We start from the raw sequence: 6000 nt of genomic DNA on the forward strand, positions 1-6000 counted from the left end.
TTTTTAAGCAATTGTGAATGGAATTCACAATTATTTCATAATTTGGCTCTCTGCTTGCCTACTGTAGGTGTACAGAAATGTTAGAAATTTTTGCACATTGATTTTGCATCCTAAGATTTGCTGAAGTTTCTTATCAGCTTAAGAAGCTTTTGGGCTGAGATGATGGGGTTTTCTAGATACAGGATCATGTCATTTGCAAACAAAGATGGTTTGACTTCCTGTCTTCCTGTGTGGATGCCCTTTATTTCTTCCTCTTGCCTGATTTCCCTGTCCAGGACTTCCAATACTATGCTGAATAGGAGTGGTGAAAGAGGGCATCTCCGTCTTGTGCCAGTTTTCAAGGTGAATGTTCCTAGCTTTTGCCCATTCAGTATGATATTGGCTGTGGGTTTGTCATATATGGCTCTTATTATTTTGAGGCATATTCCTTCAATACCTAGTTTATTGAGTTTTTAACATGAAGGGATGTTGAATTTTTTGAAGGCCATTTATGTGTCTGTTGAGATAATCATGTGGTTAGTTTGTGGTTTTGTTTATATGATTAATCATGTTTATTGATTTATGAATGTTGAACTAACCTTGTATCCTGGGATAAAGCCTATTTCATCATGGTGGATAAGCTCTTTGATGTGCTGCTGGATTTGGTTTGCTAGTATTTTGTTGAGGATGTTTGCATTGATGTTCATCATGGACACTGGGTTGAAGTTTTCTTTTTTTGTTGTGTCCCTGCTAGGTATGGTGCCAGAATGATCATGGCCTCATAGAATGAATTGGGCAGGAGTCCTTCCTTCCCATTTTTCTGGAATAGTTTCAGTATAAATGGTAATGGTAATGTACATCTGGTAGTTCCAAAAGCAATAAGTCGCTGCAGGTTACTTTGCATTTCATAAGACTTTATGTAAACAGAATCATAGAATATGTACTATTTTTGTCTGACTTCACTTAGCATTTTTTTTTTTTTTAGTTTAATCCATTTTGTGTATATCAGTTCTTCATTTCCATGGTTGGATGGCATTCTCTCGTATGGATATACCACCATTTTTTATCCACTCCCCTGTGGATGAGTAATTAGCTTGTTTTCAGTGGTACTCTGAACTTAGGGAGGGGTGGAAGGGAAAGAAGGGGTATGGGGTAAAGGGGGTGAAAAGAGAGAAGAAAGGAATTTTTAAAAGGCATTAGATAACTCGAGGATGATACATACATTAAACTATCTTGATTTTAGTGATGCATAGATGTATACATATGTCACAACTGGTTAAACTGTGCACTTTAAATATGTGTAGTGTGTTATATCTCCACAAACTGTTAACAGTTAATGATGAGTCTATTTTTCATCCCGCTAATAATAAGTACACTTAATCTCCCATTTTTAGAAAAGTTCTAGACAGATACGATCTTATACATAACAGGATCAATATTTTCTTAGAGCTTATAATTATTTCTTATTTCATTCTAAAAATGAAAATTATATGCATAGTTTTTGTAAATTATACCTTTCTATGAGCAAAGTATAATTTAACATGTAAAATATTCTTACAGGATGAACTGCTAAAACATCCAGTTTAGATTTCTCTCTCTGCCACCTGACTATCACACTTTGACATTTCTGCTTTCTACATGATGTCCTCAGGCAATTATTTTTCTCCTTTTTCATACAGGCTGTTTGTCCTGGTGGTATATTTTATTTTTACTTCATGGGAGTGGTAATGAATGTTTAATTTCATGATGCAAATACCACTGAATGTCATTCAAATACTTTTTTAAAATATAGATTTCATGATTCATTACATAGATTAAAATATTGCTAAAGTTATAACAACTGCTTCAGTGGATAAGACAGCTAATCGATACCCTCTAGTCATAACCTTAAGAGTTGATGAGTTATTCAGAATTTAGTTGATAGCAAACGCAATAACTTGTGCGCTATTTCTTATACTCTATCAGGGTTTATGAGGCCTTAAAAGCATTCAGATGGCAATCTTGTGTTATTAGAGATAATTTCTTGTACCTTATGGCCACTTGTCAGTGGCTGCTGAGCTAATCAACAATCATATTGAAATTAATCACTTGTTTGCATATTTCATAGATTCATAATACTGGAAATTAAACATATTGACAAATATTTATAATTTAAAAATTTATGTTTCTTAAATATATGTGATAATTTTGTCTTTTATGTGAATACTTTGCATAGCTAATTTTTAATTTATGTTGTTCTTGAAGACTTGTTTCTATTTAGGTTGGCTATTTTTTTTTAGATTCTGTGTTTAGCAAACATTTATATTTCCTAAATCGAATGTGTAACTTTAAAAATTCATTCGTGTGAAGAAAATGCAACACAGGCATAACTCGGAGATATCATAGGTTCAGTTGCAGATCACTGGAAATAAAGCAAACACTGCAATGGAGCAAGTCACATTAATTTGCTGGTTTCCTGTGCATACAAAAGTTATATTTATGGTATCCTATAGTCTATTATGTGTGAAATAGCATTAGGTCCATAAAGCAAGCTACCAGGCAGAATTTTAAAATACTTTATTGCTAAAAAATGCTAACAATCATCTGAGCCTTCAGTGAGTAAAAATATTTTTCCTAAGGGAGGGTCTTCTTGCCTTAGTGTTGATTTCTGCTGACTGATCAGGGTGGTGGTTGCCAAAGATTGGGGTATCTGTGGAAGTTTCTTAAAATTAGATAACAATACAGTTGACCACTTTGATTTACTCTTCCTTTCATGAAAAGTTCCTCTGGAGCATGCAGTGCTGTTTGATAGCAGTTTGCCCACAGTAGAACTTCTTTCTAATTTGGAGTGAATCCTCTCAAAACCTGCAGCTGCTTTATCAACTAAGTTTATGTAATATTCTAAATTCTTTGTTGTCATTTGAACAATGTCCACAGCATCTTCACCAGAAGTAGATTCATCTCAGGCATCTCAAGAAACCACTTTCTTTGCTCATCCAAAAGAAGCAACTCCTCATCTGTTATAATTTTATTAAGAAATTATAACAATTCAGTAATGTCTTCAGGCTTTTTTTTTTTTTCTTTTTTTAGATGGAGTTTTGCTCTTATTGCCCAGGCTGGAGTGCAATGGCATAATCTCCGCTCACTGCAACCTCTGCTTCCTGGGTTCAAGTGATTCTCCTGCCTCAGCCTACTGAGCAGCTGGGAGTACAGGCGTGTGCCACTATGCCCAGCTAATTTTTGTATTTTTAGTAGAGACAGGGTTTCGTTATATTGGCCAGGCTGGTCTGGAACTCCTGACCTCAGGTGATCCTCCCACCTGGGCCTTCCAAAGTGCTGGGATTACAGGCATGAGCCACCATGCCCGGCTGTTTTCTTGCTATTAAAACCATATCTGCAGTGATTTCCTCCACTGAAGTCTTGAACCCCTCAAAGTTACTTATGAGGGCTAGAAATAACTTATTTAAACTTCTGTTAATATTGATATTTCAACCTCTTTCTATGAAACATGAATGTTCTTAATGGCATCTAGAATAATTAATTCTTTGGAGAAGGTGTTCAATTTACCTTTCCCAGATCCATCAAAGAAATCACTATCTATGGCATTATAAATTTATGAAAGGTATTTTATTAAATAACAGGGCTCAATTGATATTTGAAATTACTCCTTGATTTATAGACTACAGAGTGGATGTTGTGTTAGCAGGCATAAAAACATTAATTTTAAGGAAGAAAAAAATTTATCTGAGGAATTCCAGCCACTTAATTATCAGTCCCAGAGAGAAATGGGAATGAGGCAGCAGTCAACAATCTGCTTCCCCACTTGAAGCTGCTTGCAGTATGTACTCTAGACTGTCACCACAAATCGCTGTAAATTAACCTAAGAATGCCACATACTGGACATTGTAGCCCATACACTCTAGTTCACAATGTATAGATAATCCTAATCACTGTCATTTCTGTAAACCATTAGGATTCCTAAAAAATAACTTTGTATCAGCCCTCTCCTTGTCTTTTTTGCCTCTAAAAACCTGCTTGTAACAAAGGCCAAATGGGGCTCATACCACAAGGTTACTTGGGTTGAGGCTTCCGAGCAGTTGCCTCATCTTGGTTCAAGTAAATTACCTAAAATTATATTTTGTGCCTTGGCTTCTTCCTTTACGTCAATAGTCTCCTTATACATCTTCATCAGAGCTCTTGGGTGAATAGGTGCGTTGTCAATGGGCAGAAACACTTTGACATTAATCTTTTTTTTTTTTTTTTTTCTGAGTAATAGGACTCAACAATGGGCTTAAAGTATTCAGTAAGGCATGATGTAAAATGTTGTGCTGTCTTCCATGCTTTGTTGTTGCATTTATAGTGCACAGACAGAACAGATTTAGCATAATTATCAAGAGTCTAGGATTTTCTGAATGGTGAATGAATGCTGGCTTCAACTGAAAGTCACCAGCTACATTATTCCGTTAGGAATTCTTCTCTTTAGCTATGAAAGTTGCACATGGTATCTTCTTCCAATAGAAGCCTCTTTTATCTGCCACTGAAAACCTTTTACTTATGAATAACCTTAGCTAGATCTTCTGGATCAGTTGCTGCAGTTTCTATATCATCACCTTGTAACTTTAATGTTATAGAGATGGCTCCCTTCCTTAAACCTCATGAACTACCCGCTACTAGCTTCAATCTTTTCTTCTACAGCTTCCTTGCCTCCCCCAGCCTTCACAGAATTGAAGAGAGTGAAGGCCTTGCTCTGGGTTAGGCTTTCCCTTAAGGGAATGTTGTGACTGATTTGATCTTCTCTTTAGTCCACTCAAATTTTCTCCATATTAGCAATAAGGCTGTTTTGCTTTCTCATCATTCATGCGTTCACAGGAGTAGCACTGTTAATTTTCTTTAAAAACTTTTCCTTTGCATTCAGAACTTTGCTAACTGTTTGAGTCAAGTGGGCAAGCTTTCAGCTTATCTCAGCTTTTGACATGCCTTCCTCACTAAACTTAATAGTTTCTAGCTTTTGGTTTAGAGTGAGAGAAGTCTGACTTTCCTATTACTTAAACACTTAGAGGTCATTACAGGATTAACAATTGACCTAATTTCAATATTATTGTGTCTCAGGGAATAGGGAGGGCCAAAGAGAAGGAGAGAGATGGGGAAACTGCTGGTCAGTGAAGCAGTCAGAATATATACAACATTTATTGGTTAAGTTCACAGTTCTATATGAACATGGTTCTTGGTGCCTCCAAGCAATTACAATATAAACATTAAAGATTGCTGATCACGGCTCACCATAACAAATAGAATAATAATGAAAGAGTGTGAAATATTGTGAGAATTACCAAAGTGTGACACAGAGACAAGAAGTGAGCACAGGCTGTTGGGAGAATGGCACATGTAGACTTGTTTGATGCAGCATTGCCACAAACCTTCAATTTGTTAAAAAAAAAAAGAAAAAGAAAAAAGAAATGCAATATTTGAGAAATACAATAAAATGAAACACAATCAAATTACTTTCCCAACCCACACAAGCAAATGCAGTGTAAGTCCTGTTTTCAGGTAGGAGAAGGGAGACTTCTGGTCTATATCTGGCCTTACTACCAGCTAGAAGTGTATGATTTCCTTCATTCCCAATTTTCCTACCTCTAAAAGAGGGGTTTGGTTAATTGACAAGTTTCTTTTGAACTCTAACAGTGTCATTAATTTTTGTTACTTTGGAACAGGATCCGTACATGTCCAAGTTACGTTTGAGGAGAAAAAGAACTCAGTTAATATTTTTGACAATAAAATATGAGAGTGACACAAGAATTTGAGGGAAAGGAATCTGAAGATTTGGGCTCACTAGTTTCCACAATGATTTACTCAGCAGAAAAATGAATACTCACTTGATTCTCCAAACTTTTGCCACTGCAGACAAAGCCCAAGGCACAAGAAGAGATTACAGTAAATTTTATGTCTCACATTAAAATCTTCCAAATATCTTCAATCTAATAATTTGTGCCAAAAGACATCTGATTTACAATTATAATTTCAATGTGTGAAAAGCACTTGTTT

At 35.7% G+C, this 6000-nt stretch overlaps 1 protein-coding gene across 1 annotated transcript in view; it reads right to left on the reverse strand.

Moving 5' to 3' along the window:
- The window catches only part of ZNF804B (zinc finger protein 804B), a 581346-nt gene that overhangs the window by 131928 nt on the left and 443418 nt on the right, over nucleotides 1-6000 (reverse strand). The gene's annotated exons all lie outside the window — the stretch shown is intronic.

The sequence above is a fragment of the Piliocolobus tephrosceles genome, chromosome 8, assembly GCF_002776525.5.
Source record: "Piliocolobus tephrosceles isolate RC106 chromosome 8, ASM277652v3, whole genome shotgun sequence".
Taxonomy (NCBI): Eukaryota; Metazoa; Chordata; class Mammalia; order Primates; family Cercopithecidae; genus Piliocolobus; species Piliocolobus tephrosceles.